Source organism: Oenanthe melanoleuca, chromosome 1 (genome assembly GCF_029582105.1).
Source record: "Oenanthe melanoleuca isolate GR-GAL-2019-014 chromosome 1, OMel1.0, whole genome shotgun sequence".
In the NCBI taxonomy this organism is placed as follows: Eukaryota; Metazoa; Chordata; class Aves; order Passeriformes; family Muscicapidae; genus Oenanthe; species Oenanthe melanoleuca.
In genome coordinates this window covers 90,472,629-90,491,641 of record NC_079333.1, presented here as the reverse complement: position 1 = coordinate 90,491,641, position 19,013 = coordinate 90,472,629, and positions in this window count along the sequence as shown.

Here is a 19,013-nt window from a genome sequence, read left to right as displayed (position 1 = left end):
TTCAGGGGAGGTTGCCTTCAGCACTATCCTTGCAATCCATCCTCCCACAGTTCCAGACCCTTCACCAACTCTTCTCTGGACATGCTCCAGTGTCTTTGTTGTAGTAAGGACCCCAAGACTAAGCACAGGACTCAAGGTGTCTTGGCATCCACCCATGCCAGGTACAGGGAGATGGAAACAGGAGCTGTGCTTGTGCAGCTGTGCCTCTCTGGGAGCTGTGCAGGCTCCCCAGCAGCCAGTGTGCACACACCCCCTGCCAGCTGGATGGACACAGCATCCCCAACCTTCTGGAGGTAATGTCTGCTTTTCTCTCTGCCTCACCTCTGCCTCCCCTCTCATTCTTTTTCTTTGTCCTTACTTATTTTCTGCTTTTTCTATTCTTCTTTAGTAGGCAACGCAACTTTTATTACCAATAAACGGTTCTCAGGTATAATATTTGCCTCATTTGGCTTAATTCTGTCCTAGAGCATCCTTTTCCAAAGAACTTCCCACAGCTCCCCTTAGTGGAATGTGACTTATCTTTTACACTTCTTGCCCTTTAAGAAATTTTTTGTAGAGATAGTATGGTCTTTACTATAGTTTGGCTTGGTGGAATATTCTTGAAAATACACACTCCAAGGTCTTGGATCATTCATTTTTTCTGGGTTGATGCCACATTTCTGACAATGTGTTTGACAACTGTTCTTTCATGTAGCAGGGTTGTAGGCATTTTTCAGTGCTTTTCCTAGCCACAGAGAGACCCAGGGAGACCAGAAGAGCAGTGATGAGCTTGAGGAAACCAAGCAATCCTGGTGAGGGCCTGTGGCACCCAAATCAGAGGCCAAAGACTGAGCAGCCTCTTGGCTTGGTATGAAACCCATTGAGGAGAGCAAACCTGCTGTCTCCAGAAAGCCTTGAGTGCTACTGAAAAAAGGGAGATATTATGGTTGCAGGGGAAAAGTACTTGGCAATTCTACAAATGTTCTAATAGAACAGTTTAAGGTTGTAGACATTTGTGTTACATTGTGGAGTGCTTAGAGGAAAAAGTCAAAAGGAAGGAAAAAGAGAAATCAAGATGGATGAGAGAGGAGCAAGTGTAGGGAATACAGAAAAAAGTGGATGAAAGTACAAGACTACTGATGAAAGTAGTATGCAAAAAGAGGTGTCAGTAGATTGAAATCAACTATTCCTGAACAAAACCTGGCTTTGCAGGAGCAGTTTCAGAAACTAAATCCATTTCCTGTCTGTCTGTTTATGCAATATTTGATACATTTACAGTAAAATTGTTGATCAATTACAAAATTGCTAGGTTTTCTGTTGAATTTGAACTAAACAAACCTACTCCAGGAATAAGAAATGAAATGAGGAAAATATGCTCTTTCCCATAGTACTTCTTGGTTTGGAAAATTTTATATTCAGGAAAAAAATCTAAAAAGAAATCACTTCAACTAGCTTATGGTGTTATATTGGTAACTCAGGCAATATTCTTACCTTATATATTCAGATTATTTGTCAAAAGAAAATTTGATGTAACTGAGTACTGCATATTCACTCTAGCTGCTTCATTAATAATTCATTTTTTGCTATCCATCAGTAATTTTTAACTTTTTTGGTATAATTTCTGCATCTTAAAATTCAGATTTTTTTCACAACAATCATTAGCAGTAAACCTTACTCAAAGAGAATGTCTCTTTAAAGTCAGTAAAGAGGATCATCAGCATGCTATATATTTATCTGCAGGTCTTGCTTCAAACTACTCTTCATATGCCTGGTAAGTATGATAGAAGCTAGAAAATATTTTATAGATATTTATCTTAACTATTAGCCCCACAAAGTGAAAAATCACTACAAACCCTCATTTGAAGGACTTATTCTTTGCTTTCATACTCTGAATTTACATGCTACTATGTATTTTTTATGTTGTCTCCTTCTCTCTCCTTGCATTGCATTGCCTTGTAATCCTGAGCTGTACCAGCACAAAAAAAAAAAAAAAAAAAAAAAAAAAGAGAAAAAAAAGAGAGAGAATTATAATTGTAATTATTATAATATTTTTATATTTTATTGCATAAAAGATACTGTTAGTGACTCAAACCTGCTCTATCTGCTCTATCATAGAAAATATAGCTTACACTGTGAAATATTTGGCAAAAGAAGAGACTTATGGACTCTAACCCTTCAGACTATCTTCAGACTTCCAGACTCCTCTGGAAAGCTTTGAGAAGCCAGAGGAAATCTCTGAAATGTTTGAGTATCTTTTCCTCATTGGTGTTTTCCATTTGACTTACTCTGTTGCCTACAAAAAGAAAAGATGAAGAGTGCTTTGCTCTTCCATCAAATGTTTGCTGTTGAAACACAGAGGGAACACATTCCCCTGCTGCTATTGTGTATATGTGCATTCTTTGAACATGGTTCTAGATAACAATGTCATTGCTGATCCTCAAAAGTAAATAGCTCCAGCTCATCCCCAAAAAACTGACAGCAGAATTGTTAATTTTGAATTGCTTGAATTTTGATTGCTTCTTGTAATACAAATAAAGCATGATGAAAATAAGGCAAATTATTTTAAGGAATGTTAAAGTATTGTTTTAGTGAGAAATGTTGGCTAGTTCTAGGGAAAAATGCATTAAGACTGAGAAATTATCAAGGTAATTCTTCACACTGCAAAGACAGATATTAGGTTATTTTTTTACCATATAAATTACTTCAGTAGCTTTATTTTTCTTCCCAGGTGTATGAAACACCCTGGATGCCTGCCAAAACTAACATTAACCAAATACAAGTAGTGTGTTAAATTAGTGATAAAGTTGACTCCATCTGTAGTAGACCTAAAAGCTTTGTAAATGCTGAATGAACAGAATTTCTTATTTTGAGAGTGAAAGCTATAAATTAACCACGGTGTTTTCTTCTGGGAATGAAAAGACACTCTATAATATTTTCCCAGGGAGGGTATCTTTTAGGTGATAAAACAATTTTTTTTTGTTTTTTTGAGTAGTAGTAGTAATAGTGAAAATCAGACGCTTCATTGTTATTTGTATTTTGTAATGAAATAGTAAAGAAATCTTTCCATTCAGGTTTTATTATAACTCCAATGACTACACCTGTTATGAGGAAGATTAGCATCTCAGACATTAACCATATTTACTATCTATAGAACTAAGAAGAACTGTTGCAACTTTTCCAAGTAGATAATATTTTTCCATATATACAAAACTTGAACATATTTGGGAGGTTTGGGTATGGAAGGGGAGAGGTTAAATTTTTATTTTATTGTCTATTACCTATCAATCTAATTTTGCTCAGTAGAAAAAAAGAAGCATTGAAGCATGTGAAAGATGCTCTAGTGCTTAGTCATCTTTGTAGCCCTAATTCCATTGACTTTCTATGGACTTGTAGCAAAATACTTCAATAGATTTTTTTTACCCATTTTTTCTTATAGTGGGCCTTCAATTAAATTCCTCAGTGCTTAGTCCTTTCAAGTTTTTTTCAATGGTAGATCATATATTTTGCTTTCTGATCTTACTTTGGTCAGTTACCCAGCTTGGAATAGAAAGGAATAATAATCTAACAAGAAAAAGCAAGTGATTTAGTTAATGCAGTTGAATAGTCTTACTGAACTGTCAATTGCAAATCACTTTGGGGTGTTGCAGCCTTTCAGCTTCACTCTGATAAGAAGGCAACAGCAGTACCTTAAAGGCAACTGTGGAAAGATATAAGTGATTTATAACATGTAAGATTTTGTTATTTGTGAATTCATATCGTGCTGAATTTTAGTCACTTGTTGCTGCCATTGGGAGAACTTCGTGCTTAAACCAGTTCCATGACTTATGGCAAAGCAGTACCTTTTTTTTTTTTTTGCTTATTTTTATCCCAATATGTGCAAGTGACCATTATGATAAATAGTGCTGGGTTTGAAATCCTAATTCTATTTTTGCTTTCTTATAGGTATATCTGCATACACCCCGTTAAACTTTCCTTTGCATTTATTTCCTCAAAAACAAGCAGACAGCTTTTTAGCACTGCACATAATGGCACTTCCATATAGGACTATGATAAATCAGAAAATGGTAAAGCCTGCTGAACATAAGTTTCCTTTGATTTTTCCTCTTTTTTTTTTCTAGTAGGAATATGGCCTCTTTTTTTATTTCTATGCCTTCCACAATATTTCCGGCAATCCCATGTTGTCCTAAAGTCCTTATGAGCATCATGCAAATATCTACGTGGGCAGCTCTTGAAAGGCAAACTACTTAACAAAGTGAGCTTTTATCAAAGCATTAAGCTGTTAATAAATGAAGAATGTTTACCCTCAGAAGAGCTTCAAAGAGTGTTTTGATGGAGATGAGCTTCCTTTCTCGCTCGCAGCTGTCCTTGCTTGCGGATGGGAGCTGGCAGGCCAGAGCAGGACTGCTGCCAGTGCAGAATAAGTAGGAGGAGGTGGGCAAGGTTTCAGTGCAGGTGTTCCTTTAGAGCTTGCTGTTTGATTACATCCTAAACTGTGTCTGTGAAAGTGAGGCTGCTTTGTTCTTTTATGTCTGCACTGTGCTATTTTTAAACATGATAAAACCCCCCGAAAACATTTGCATTTTTTTAAAGTTACTAATTAGAAAAATCCGAGAGAACAAAGACACTGACCAGCAATAAACTATAATAGATTCAATTAATTTTCTATCTTTTCAATCATGTTTCCAAAGAAATTATTTTCTTTAAATTGAAAATAATAATACTGCTTTACTGCATGAGGAGATTCATCTGCAAACATAACTAAATAAAAATGGATAGAAAGACATTAATTTAAAAAAAATCACATAGAGATGCAGCTAAATAATCTTAATAGTTCTATGTCAATAAGAGTTTTTCAACACATAGGTGTTTACACCCATAAAAAGAAATTGAATGTGTATTATTCTCCAGTGGCTGCTCTTTTAGATTTTTTTTTTTTTTTTGTGGTGTTGGTGGTGTTATTATTTTGTTTGCTGGTGATTAATATTTTTACCCTTTGTCCCACCTACTTAAAACATGTACTTCAATCTGGCTGAAATTCCAAGGCAAACCTTTGGAAAAACATTTCTCAGGCTTGCATAGTAATCATTCCCTTTGTTATTTATAGATTTGATAGACAGAAGAGAAAGACAGCATTGCCTGAATATACCACATATAAGGACTTAGATCTGTAATAAATCCAATTGCCAATAAAATCTTATTAACTCTATAAACCATATCACAACATCCACATAAAATAATGTTTTATATTAGACATTTCAAATCTGAATGTTTGGAGGTACTGAATATCATCACAAAAAGTGCAAAATACAATCCAAAATATAGCACCGAGGGTATTATGAACATTACAGTATGCATCTGGATGTGTATTTTCTAGCTCTGTTTTCTCATTGTTTTGCCAAACTAGTTTACAGAGAGCAGAAAGCAGTCATGCCCCTAAAGCTGCATTTTGGTCTGCTCAGATGAGATACCTGCATGGCATAAAATAGGTATTGGCATATCTTTCTTTTTTGTTGTTGTTGTGGTTTTTTAGTGAGCAGGAACAGAAAAAAAAAAACATATTTGTAATACAGAGAAGGGATTCAAGTAGTTTTTCTACTTGATAGTAACTTCTTCTTTAGTTTATTGTAAAATCATAAGGCTGAGACGAAAATTGATGTAGGATTACTTATATCTCTTTCTTTTTATCTGGGAAAATTTTTGTCCAATATGTTTCTTTCCATTCTTTCTGGCAATAAATATTGAATGTAAAATACTTTAAATAAAGCCAAAGGATGTGGAAAAGGAGATCCATAATGTTGAAAGCAAAAGCTTTCAATTTTCAGGCAGTGGACAGAAACAAGGGGGAAAAGTTCAGTATCTAATTCAGCATCATGAGACTCAATACTGAATTTCCCAGTGACAGAGTATATCTTAACTTTAGGCTATCTGGAAGTAACTTAACTCTGTACAGATTAGCAAGTAGTCTTTAAGCAGGGACTGAAAGCCAGATGTCAGTATCCTGATAACTAAGTCTCTAATTCTATATTCTGGAAGGTAGCAAAAGTACATGCTACAGTGCTTTGCAAAATTTCCCACATTTTATGAGCAGGTACTAGAGAACAAAGAGCTTACTTGTCATACCTCATATGACCTATGCCTTACATTAAAGAATAAGTTTGGCTCTTAAGGACCACTTAAGGACTCCAAGAAAAAGTAAAGCTGCCATGACAGAAGAGAGAGGAAGAGGTCTTCCTTGAAATATTATATCTTCTCCTAGGAAGTACATAAAGTGAAACTTCATTTGTAGTCTCTCTCCAATGAATCTTTATCTATAGGAAAGTGTCAATAGGAATGATTTCATTAATTCACCTTATTTCCAAAGGCCTCTGATTGCTTATAAATTTTGCCTTCACTATAGACAGGCAATATTTCTAATGATGGGTTCATCTTCCCAAAACCACTTTCCACACCTATTTTTCACCACTTCTTTTTTAAGGAAGCTTTAATTTTATTTTTTTTTATTATCACTAATTCTATCATTAGATTATAGAAATCAAATGATAGAATGAATATAATGTCACTGACACATGCATCTAAAACCAGTAAAGGCTAAAAGGACTTTCTCTTTAGTGATATTTCTACACCATTCTAGTTTGCATTTGTACAGATAAATGTGATTTCCCTGTTATTATGCCAAAAAATGACTCCCATTAAGACCTGCTAATGGCTTTTTTAGTTTTTGGTATAAAAGATAATAACAAAAATAAATAGAATGGCATGATAAAAGAAATTATTTTCTGCATTTTTCAGCTGAATCATTAAGCACAAAAAGCTAAAAAAGTTTTCTTCTTTTTGGATGTGCAAGATGTGCTTGTTAGTACAGATATACTGCAAATACTGTTTGTTATACTCTACATCATTTGGATCTAGTACCTTTAGTGATAGAACTTGACATTCTTTTTGAGAACTGAAAAAAGGCAGCAGATTAAGGTTATGTGTTGCCATGGTCATAGATCATAACTGAGTCAGAAAAGAGAATTCAAATGATAGAAGAATATCTAATGTGAGATATTCCAATGGCTGCAACAAGACTATTTCAGATAGAAACTGAGCACACATTACTTAACAAGGAAAAAACCTGTAAGACAAATCTTAAGTTCCCTTCCAGTAACTACTGCAGTACAGTAAAATGTTAAATTACAACCAGGTTCAAAAGTTAGAGGCACTTCCTTTCCATAATTGGAACTATGTGAATAATGATATTTTCACTCTGATAAAAAATCTATCTGATCTGAAAATTTTCTGTTTATTTGCCTGAAAAGATTTTTTCTTTTGTTTCTATTTTCAACAGCAACAGGTAAAAAAAATAGATTTAACTACTTGTAATAGATTTGATCTTGTGTAAAGCAAAAAATCCAGGAATTAAACCATTATTTTGAAACTGGAAGAGGTAGAAAGGTCAGGTAGAAAGTAGCTTAGAAACTGGATTTTCTCAGTCAGACCTGTGCTGAGTATTTTGAAATTAGTTTCTCATGGCCAAATTTCATTAATTTACAGATAGAAAAATTTCAGTAGAAATAGAGTAAGGAAGATATTAGGCCAGCTTTTGTCCTTGCCTTTACAGAGTTCAAAACTCTCTATTATGTTTTGTTCTTGTAATGAAACAAAACATGAATCTTTAGGAAAATATGTAAACCCTTTTCATTATTATTTAAATTTATTGAAAGGCTAGGCTGAACTGAAATGAAATGAAGGAAGAAGTTGATAGTGCAAATAGTCCTGCTGCTCAACAGCTGGTTGGCAGACAGAACAGGGAGAAATAAGGAGCAGAGCAAAAATCTCTATTTAGACTCCTTAAAATCCATGGCTTGTATTTTATGAGCCTCATGAAGAAAGAAATAAGTTAGTAAGTCCAGCCACTCAAGCATGCACATGATTCCCAAGTTTCCTCTAACTAATAGAAGTAGAAATGCCATTTATAGTTTAATAACTGACTGAGATGTACAATCTACGTATTTAGCAGTTTGTTCAAGTGTCACAACAGCCTTTTAAGGAAAACAAATGTATAACAGCTATCTAAAACTTTAAATTCATATGTTATGTGTTGAAGAATTCATACTTTATTCCTATTTTCTTTGAAAGAACGCCTATCTAAGTTTTTTTGTTCAAAAGCATACTAAGTAAAGAAAGGAAGCTTAGAAATGTATAATTCCACTTCCAGGATGTATAATCATAATGGTCCTCTAAGACATTTCTTCTCCCTTTTTCTCATCTCATAATGTCTTTGAACACAAAGATCTTTGAGATCTTAAAAAATTATATAAAGATAAAAGGAATACTTATTAGTGCCCTGAGGAAGAAAATAAGGCTGCCTCTTCTTTAGCTCCTATAACCTGGCTGGCAAGTAACTGTGTCCATCTTGGTTTTAAGTGCACCACAGTATAGTGGATGATTTTTCAGTGTCTGGAGCAGTGCAGTGCAAAGACAGCAGTAATGCATCCATGTACTGAAATAAATCACCCTAGTTTCAGGAAGTTTGCAAGTGTTTATAGCCAAGTAATATCATTGCTTTTCTGTTTTTCTGCTGAAAAACTGACATCAGTGATGAAAATCCTAATTTTTTACAGAATGCATCTGAATTACAATTAACACAGCATTGAAATAATCCCACAGGGTTCTTAACTGGAATAATTTGTGTGTTTGTGCCTTGTGCACTGACATCCTGACTAATTTATCATTTCCTTGACCATTGCATAATTGTCAACACCAATATAAAACATTGGAATACTACAGAAGACTGCACAGGATCTACATAAGATATACATACTGTAGGAAAAGTATTGCTACATTTTAAATTATTAGTTAAGACTATTTTATTTGTACAAACATCAGGTAAGAGAACAAATACATAGAAGCAAAGTGCACAGCTGGATGATCAGTGGCCAGGAGTATAAGTCTCTAAATCTCAAAATAATTAATTAGGAGGATAAAATTCTAATCTTACAGAGTAAAATTGTCTTTGATTTCCCTCCCTCTGTGCAGAGGGACTGCATAAGAGCTGGAAATCAGTGCCATTTAAGCCCTAATTTAACAGTTTAGATAGCATCTCAGTGGGACTTAGACTTTATGTTAGTTTTATTGGGGAGGTAGGATGACATACTTAAGACAGGTAAAGAAGATAATATATTTTTAAAATTATTTGGTGGGAAAAGATAACAAAAATAAAATAGAAAAATATAAAAATGTCACTGGAATTCTGGTGTATTTTAATTAACCTCTTCTTTCACCACACACAATAAAGGAAAGCAAAGGTTAAACTTCAATCAGCAGAAGTCATTTGCTGTAGTGTACTAATAAATTTCTTCTTTTCATCTCCAAACCATGGGAAGAATTGTTCACAATCTATTGCTAATTAAAACATGATCAATAAGCTTAATTTTCTTGGTTGCTAACTGCTCAAGTACAGACCAATTTTTTTACTAGTATAAACAAAAAATAAGAAATTTTATTTTGATGCTAATGTATGTTTGTGATTGCTTCCAAGTTTGACACTCCTTCTGACTTTTGATTAGAAGTCTGTATTCTCACAGAAATTGAGAGTTAGATTCTTTCTGGAAGAAAACAAGAAATGGAGACAGAAATATGTGCTCCTTTCTCTTTGCTATTTGGATACAACTCTGAGCAGTGCAACCAGTTTAAGAAGTAAGAGAGGAACAGTACGAGCCATTGGTTAATTCAGGATGTTACCAATATTATTAACAGATATAATGAACATACTTCTCTGTAAAAAAAAGGCACAAAAATCTTCCACATCCTTTATCTCAATGTTTTGGTACATATTTCTAAGTGTCTTAGATTTTGTAAAAAGCATAAAAAATTATGGGCACTTTGTTTTTTATATTTCCTGTTAAAACCAGGAATTAATTTTTCTAGTATTAAAGAAAAATCATCTTCTATGCTTAGCTTCTGAATGTTCTGAATACATGTCCTGGCTTAGTCTGCATAAATGTAATTTTAATTAGTTCCCTTAAATTTTTCACACCTGAAACTTCCAAAGCAAAAATGCATTGAAATATATATTTTGTTTCTTCTATCTAGGTCAGCTGTGTTAGTGTCTAGGGTGATATCCCTCACTCCTGACTTGAAAACTGATGTAATGGGACAGAATTGATGGTTTCTTTTCTGACAGATTTCAGTGGTGCTCACATATTGCCTTCTTATACAGGGTGACATGGATAAGGAAGGAGATTTTTGTGGAAAAACGAGGCTGAGGCCTCACCTGGTTTCACCTGGATTCTGTGAGTCTTCACCTCAGCTCACTGATACCCAGTGGTGAGCTCTGTGTTGTGTACCTGATTTCAGGTGGTTTAGGGATAAGATGAGAAACAATTTTGCTTTTTCCAGTGCCTTCACTAACTTCTGGCTCCTTTTATTCCTGGGATTGTAATTATCCTGGGGATATTTTGCTCCTTTGCTCCAAAGGACTTGAGTCCTTTGCTGACAGTACCATGCAGATGAGGAGAGTGAAGATTACTCTTGATTCTCTCTGAAAATGAAGTGTATGCCACATTTTTCCTGTGATTCAGGCATCCAAAGAAATGTCTTCACACAGAAGTTGTTGAGTCCCTGTTGCTGCTGCTATGGAAGCATCATGTCCAAGAAAAGCCTGTTTCCTTCCTGTCTGTGCTGCATCCCTGAGCACAGGTACTGCTGGGGCCAGACTGCAGTCAGCACCTCCAAGTGTCAGCTGTGGGGCAGGGAGAGGTCTAGGAGATGATCCCAGGAACCTGGGAGAAAAGCAATGGGCACAGGAAGAGAAAATGGGAGTCATCCATCTCTTCCCACTCATATTCAAAGGGGTAGAAGTGGACACAAGTGTTAAGGAGATGAAAATTTCATCTAGCGAGGCAGAATAAGGTGAACTGTTGGCAACAACAGGAAAGAATGACAGCCCAAAAGTTTAATTCTTCATTTAGTTGTATCCTTTTCAGTGTGAGATAAAAGTGAAGAATAGTTGCTTTTGAATAATTTTCCTAATTTACAAGTGGATATCTCTGAGGCCTGTGGGCAATCTCTGGATAGGTGAACTCTCTTATAACCTGAATATATGACCTAACAGCACAGCATAAATGAGAATATTTAAGCAGAAAACAGTGAAAAGGAGATATAATGTCTTGTATTGCACCAGATGTAGAGAGAAGGCAAGTGAAGATTGATTGTGTGCGAGCCATTATTTTGAGAAATGCTGCTGCATAAATAGCTGGGCAAGCAGACCTCATTTGATTGCCTCCACATAGGCTCCAGAGTCACTTGGGAGACCTTAAATATCCAAAGTGCTCACAAAGAACATGAATAAAAGATTTATCACCTGTGGGAGATCCAGGTTCTTCTGAAATGAAAGTGAATGTGTGTGTAAAGTAACAGAATCCTGCCCTGTACTCTGAAGTGAAAACTGCTCACCAGCTGAAACAGTGGTCAAATCCCTTCATTAGATTAGTTTGAAATTAGATTTATTTAACAGCTCTTTCTTTTGATGATTTGAGGGTTGTGTTTTGTTGGTTAGCTTCTTTTGTTTTGTAAACTTGTAGTATCCAATTATTCTTAAAAATTTAATTCTAAGGTAATTCTATTTTATATACAAATTAAGACTTCCAGTCTACCCTCAAGCTTTTCCCATGTCCTAAACACTGTCCCTGTTGCTATCCTCCACCCAATGGTAGTGACATTTTTCAGAATAAAAGTTACAGACTTAGCCCCATAGCCAAATTTCAACTTGAAACTTTGATTTCAACTTCACTTCAACTGCATTCAACTTGAGCTTTACATATAAGGAATTATATTGCATTACTCTGATATATTTTCTGCTTTTATAAAATAATTACCATTTATTTTTCCAAACAATGCTCTCCACATTCAACTGGTTTGTTATTCAAATGGGAGAGTCTTTCAGTATCTAAAGGTAGCACTAAATAATTACAAATCTTTCTGACTGGGACTTTCCAATATGTCAAACTTCCCTTGAAAAGCAATTAGAATGAAAGAGAAAATTTAACCAGAAACCTTTAGAGTTATGGGTATGTCCTAGCTTTCTTCTGAACAGAGTTTTGAATTTCATATTAAAACTTTTTGACCTTTCAAGACCCAACCAATTGTTACTTCTGAAAAGTGATACAGCAATTTACAGCAATCCCCATACAGACTGTGGCTCCAATTATGCAGAGTTTATAGGTGTGCAATTGTGCTACAGGTCTTACATCAACAAGAGTGTGTTTCCACTTACCACTGAAAGAGCAGCTAAATGTCACAGTTGGGTTTTAAATGGATTTTCTTGACAGATTAGTCAATTATTTCCACTTTTAGGTTAGAGTACATTCATACTAACTTTAAGTAACAAATCCATCTCCATCTCCCTCTGTTCCAATACTTTGGATTAAGGATTAAATGTAAAAGCATTAGTTATGTTTGATTCAAATTTTCAGATAATATGCATAGCATATTCTCAGCAGAAATCATGAACACTTGTTTTTTTAAGTTCTCACAATTATTGAGTGTTTCTACCTACATTCAGGTTGATGCTTCTGAACAATCAATTAAGTTTTAATTTATCTTCCTTCTTTTTTTTCCCCTGATGAAATCACTATTAAAATTTTGAGGTTTTAATCTCTCTGCTTGGCAGCTCAGCTTTTTCTGACAACATTTTCTGAATCAAATGAGCTTCAGCATGCCTGTGAATTTTTATTTGTAGCTTAGACCATCTTTCTGGTAATGCTGTATGACTTCATTTGTGACGATGTAGGAATAAAGTAATCAAATTCAGAGTCTTACACAGTGCACATGTATGCAAAAAAAATTTATTATATTAATGTTTAAAAATTAAGGCTTATTTTGCATGAAAACACTGCCATTTTTTTTTAGTAAATGTCTCTAGGGGACACATTCTGCAGTACTTGCAGCCATGAAATGTTAATCTTCCAAGATGTGTATAATACATCTCTTTATGGGAGCTGTTGAGAAAGTAAGGTACTTAATAATGAGCTTGTGCAGAAAAAGAAAAATAATTTTATTTAGATACATTTTGCATTGTCTATTTTTTTTTACTATTTGAAGAAGGAAAAGCAACCTTAAGTTCCTTTTGCATTTTAATTTTCCCACTGAGTCCTATTGCCTGAAGACACACACCTCTCCTTTATCTCTGAGCTCAATAAGGGGGCTGCCTTTTTACTTAATCCTTAAATCATCAGCCATGATTCTCAGATTCTCACAAACTGAGGTCTAAAGGTAATCTCCCCATCACAGACTCATACAGAGACAAAAATATCTCTTTTTCAAACATTAGTAATAAAAATTTAGCAATAAGTAATAGGATTATAGGTATCAAGCTAATACAGTTTTTTATGTGCTGATAGGCTGAGTACTTCAAAGTAACTAAAAAGACACAACAAATTTTGTGGTCTGATTTCTTTTTTTAAAATGTTTTTAATCTTATTTTACTGGTACATTTTACATGGGCATTGATTTGGAGAATCAGTCCACAATACTGCATCTGCACAAATGTTTGTGAGTCTATATCTTTCTTTCTGAAATTTCTAATAATTTCATTTTCTGCAGATATTGTTTCAATATCACAGAAAGAGGATTTTTACAGGAAGCACTACCAGTGGTAAGAGACAAACAATTCTGTTTTCCTGCAAGTTTTTCAGTCAAAGTCTGTGATTTTCAACTATTAGAATATGTTTTATATTCTTTTTTCCTTCCTCTGATTTCCAAACCTACCTCATTTTAGTTGGCTAAGTGATGTTCTCTGAAGAGTCACTTGCAGAGTTGACTAAATTCACTGCTGCGAGCAGTGTGACAGTATGTCAGGGAAGAAAGCATTTGCCATTACCCTGACGTCAGAGTGTGACTGATTTGGTTGCACAAGATTTTGCCTAATGAAATTTTAACTGTCTAAATGAAAAATAAACCCTCTCACAGAGTAGTGAAGAAATGCTGTCGAACCCACCACAAAAAAATATTTGGGGATAGCTGTTTCTTTTGCAAAACAAAATAACTTTTTCCTTAATGTGGAAAGTGTAATTTTTTCCTTAGATATGTATAAGAATTTAATTACTATTTGCATTAAACTTTGACAAAGAAACGAGTTACAGTCTGATCAGTTAAATCACTCTAGTTTCTGTGTTTGTTTGCTTGTTTTTAACTTATTAATAACCTGTGAAATATTTTCATTAGATGAGACCTATTTCAAGAAAGAACAGAATTTTAGTACCTAATGTTAGGGAGTTTTCAATCAAGAAAAAGTACAGCAACACCAAATTTTGAAATATGATGAGTTGTTTTTTTGGTTTTTTTTAAGCCAATTCTTTTCTTAGAGCTACATCAACATCAATTTTATTACATTGCTGTCAACATTAGACAAGCCAGAGGACTTTTGGTCTTCTGGATCTATTCAGGTAAGTCTCATTCCAAGCAGACATTGAATATAATAAATATAAATCTAAGACTGCTTCATAGCTTTCAGAGTTAAATCCTTAACTAAGCACAAGCTCCATTAGGTAGAACTAATGGAAAAGATGGTATTAAACACTTTTGTGATGTGCTGATCACATAGTGTTCCTAGACTGACCCAGAATAGAGAATTTCAGTGCTGTCATGTAGGGACACTTCACCTGTACTAACAATTGCAGTATTTGAGGAATATAAGAAGTTATTAGGAGAACCTTAATTGTTATCTCTCAACAACAAAATGACTCCCTGAGCCTAATATATTGAGAATAAAAGCTGTCTGTGTCTGTGCTGGGCACCTGCAGTTCTGTCTTCAATAACAACCCATTGTTTTTCCACTCACCTGCTGCTGCCAAGGCCATCTGTGACCACAGCACCAGATGGGATCCACACCAATTACCAAATTGTAAAAAAAAATTAAGTTCATAAATTATGAAGATCTTAAAGAAAAAATCTTGAAATGGCAATCTTATACTTATTGATGGTTGGGGAACAAGACATTCCAAGACATTCATGCTTTAATACATAAATGTACAAAATGGAAAAACAAGGATTATGGCTTTGTGTTACATGGAAATACGAGGCCAGCTCTGATCACTGCAGTTTCATTGCAAGCAGTAAAAGGTGTCACATTTTGTAGAAACCTTTGCATGCATTTTTAAACATGTTTTGCAAAATACTTTATCATTTGAAACTGCTAGCTTAGCTTGACATGGCTGGTGGCTATCTTGTCACATTGCATTACTCCCAAATCAAAAGTAGATTGCTAACAAAGATGGAGAAAAAATGAAAGGAAGACACACTTTGGTCGAAACACAAAAAAAAAAATACAGGTAAACATGAACATACAGTACTTGTTTTTTCTCTTTTTGCTTTGAGTACGCTAGCATGGATAAAGTACAGTGTAACTTCATTTAAAATACAATAATTTGCCCCAGTAACAAATTCCATGTCGACTCTAATAAATACCTAATCTTGTCCGTGGTAAATGGAAAGAAGCCCAAATCCTAGGCAACCAAAAATGTTATATATGCATGTTTGTCTGAGTGCATATTTTGTCTCTGTATTTTCTGTCTGTCTTGGTGAGAAAATTAAACGTTTCCATCTATTGTAGATATAGGCTTAGCATTTTTAAATGTAAATTACATAAAATATATTTAAATCAGAATCACATAATTCCATCCTTAGGCAAGATTTAGAATTTTGTAACCCTGCACTCCCTTGCTCCTATGACTTTTACATTCCTATCTGCATGTTAGCTAACAACAGAATGCACCTCAGTTGTCTGGGATATCATTTAATCCCAAATACAGAAAGTTGATAAAAGCCATTTTGAAGAAAGTAAAGGAAGACACATCAGTTCTTGAAGAACTCTGAATGTGTCTCACTACTTTGGATTTGGTCAGACTTTTGAGTCTGTTATGCTTAATCCCCATATGAATTCTGTTATCAGTACCTACCTAGCTCTGGCCATGGGTCCTGTGGACCCTGCCTGGTTCCAGTCCACAGAAATGGTTCTTGTCTGAACCTCAGCACTGCCCTGTCACCAAAGCCTTGCCAAGAAATCACTGGCCTCCAGACTGGCTGTGGTAAATGCCCTCAGCCCAGTTCCAGCCCCGTTCCCTTGCTAGATGTGTGGGATGTGTCCTGGAGCAGGATCAGCTGCAGCTGCCCTTGGTGACTGCCCTGGAGGGCAGCAGAGCCCTGCAGTGGCCTGATGGGGATGTCCCTGGGTATGTCCACATGAGGTAGCAGTCTGCATTTCCAGACCAAGGATTTAGCAATCCAGGTTCTGAGCCCAAGGAATTCAGAGACCTTTTCAACTGAGATGCTTTTGGGGTTTCTTAGTTTTTCACTAGCTCTGCTAATTTCTCCAACTACTCCATGCTGATATTAATATAAGCTTAGATACCACCTTACTTGTAGATATCCATGTGTCTTTATTATTGAGCTGAATTCCAGTTTTCTAATGAAAACAACTGAATCTGGGATTGATTTAATGTGTAAAAGCAGTGGCAGAAGACAGAATGTAAAGTTCCTTCTTTCTGAGGAAGATAAGAGAGTCAAGGAATTCCTTAGCTTTTTGGCAAGTGTTCCTTGTGAGCATTATAACCAGGACATTGCTTAAATTCCAGAGAACACCAAGGAACACCAAACTGGGGCTTAGGGTTCTAGCTTGCAGTTCTCAAATGGTCTCAATTAGTTGCTCCTAAGCAGATATCTAGTCTTATTTAAAAGTGGTGTTCACATGTGTCTGGTGACAGCTCAACTTAAGTGTCTAAGATAATCTCTAACATCCCAAATAAGGCTGATGAGTGGAAAAGCTTTTCTCTATGAACATGGAATATGCTCCATGCTCAGGTGATGCTTCCTCTGAAGAATCAAGAGGATAATGATCACTCTGTGGTCACTAAGTTCTCATTTTCCCCCCAGTCCTAACTATTTACAGCTTACATGATTCAAAACCACTGGAAGAATTGTGAGAATGCATTTTCCCACTGGAGTGCTATACTCTAAGCAATGTAAATAATGTATTTTGTAGTTTACAAAAGGAGGAAAATAATTTCTAACATTAAATTTCAGGTATGATAATTTTCTACCTAATTTGTTTGAGGTGAACATCCTCTGTAGAAAACTGATGTACTGTAAGAAGATGTGAGAAATGTGCTTCAGAACTACTTGCAAAATATGTAATAGTCCTTAGTACAACTTTCAAACTATTAAAAAAATTCCAACAAAAAACAACTAAAAATCATATGTTTAAGTGGGTGCTACTAAACTGTGGTTCCCTATTATTTACAGAATTTCTACTTACATCATGAAGGCTTGCTCATTGCTAGATAGTGCTGTAGCTGCTACCACAGCTGCAGCAGACTTCAATCTTTCCTGTCCTATAGGTATTCAGATTGTCTGTCTGAAGTATTTTCTTGTAACTTGATTAATCTCTGTAGGAAGACATTTGTATGACTTCTTCTAGCGGCTTTGAAATCTTATCCATTTTTTAATGATTTTTTATGAGAGTAAAGGGGTAGCATGTCAGTAAGCTCCTATGTTAAGAGGGTCTTTAAAAATTTGAAATACTCAGTGTTTTTAATTACAGTCCTAAATCTTTGGTTACTGCAGAATGGCTGATTTCCTTCAAAGAAAACAATGCCAAGCCAAAGAGGCTCAGGAATGCAATTTATTCCATAAAGTCTTGAGGTATATAATCTGGTAAGAGGAAAAACAAGTAAGCTTTGATTTTTAGCAAGAGAACTATACTATGAATCTAGATCTGCCTGTTAGGATCTGCTTAAGAGATGCCTCTGCCCAAACTAAGGTGCAAATGAGACCACATGCCAAAGTCAATAATACAGATTTTATTTAACAGTAAATGTTAAATGGGGGGTGAGAGAGAGAGACAGAGAGAGAGAGAGAGAGAGAGAGAGAGAGAGAGAGAGAGAGAGAGAAAGAGAAAGAAGGAGTGCAGGGGGAGAAAGAGAGTAAAAGAGAGAAAACCAGATATTGAACAAGATATCACCACCACAAGGATTCTTGTAACATCCTGCTAGTCCATCTCCCTGATCTGTTCAATGGTGGGGGCTCCCAAATGGTCTTCAGGAAATACCACATTTATACAGTCCAAGTCCTGGATATCCAAGCCATAACTTGGAATGGCATGTGTGTAAGCAGCTGCTTCCTTTGTCAAAATTTGCTGTGATGGGGATTTTTGTCCAGATAGGTCACCCAGATCTGCCTCACAAGGCCTGGAATCTTCCTGTCATTGCACCAGTGCTTTTCCAAGTCTGCACAGTGAAATCTTATCCAGTGTGCTAATTCCAAACTTTCTCCTCCATTTAGGTCTGGAATTGACACCTTCCTGTTTGCCATCTCTGCTTATCCTAAATTCCTGTTATGGGTACTTGCTTCTTGGACAGTGTTTGAGACAGTTCATGGTTCTCTTTAAGTCTTCACACTCCCTGCTTTGCAATGTGTTTAGCTCTGGGGATGCCTGAAGGTCTCTTACCTTTCACAGAATAATCCCTTATATTCAGTTATTCCATGGAAATACTTTTTTTTTTTTTTTTTTTTTTTTTTTTTTTTTTTTTTATTAATATCATTGCTGTATTTACTTTCCCTGTGATGAAGTTAGTTTTGGCCAATAGTCAAACATTCACTCAGATGAATGCTCACTCTCCCTCTTTGGTTGTAGGAGGAGAGATAGTAGGATGTGAAAACTAATATGTTGAGATAGAGAGATAGCTTACAAATTATTATTGCAGACAAACCATATTTGACTTGAAGAAAAATAATTTAATTCAGCACTGACTGAAATAGATTTGGGTTCTGAGAAACAAAGATGAACATTAAAATAACAGCTTTCCAAATATCCTCCCACTTCTTCCAGGATCAACTTCTCTTTATTCTGCATGACTCTGCCTCCACCCAGAGGTGCAGCAGGACCTGGGGGACTACAGTCAACCTACAGCAGTTTTTCTGTTTCTTTCTAGATATTGTGATTTAAACCCAGACCACGACTAATACACACAGAGCCACTTGCTCAGTCTTCCAGC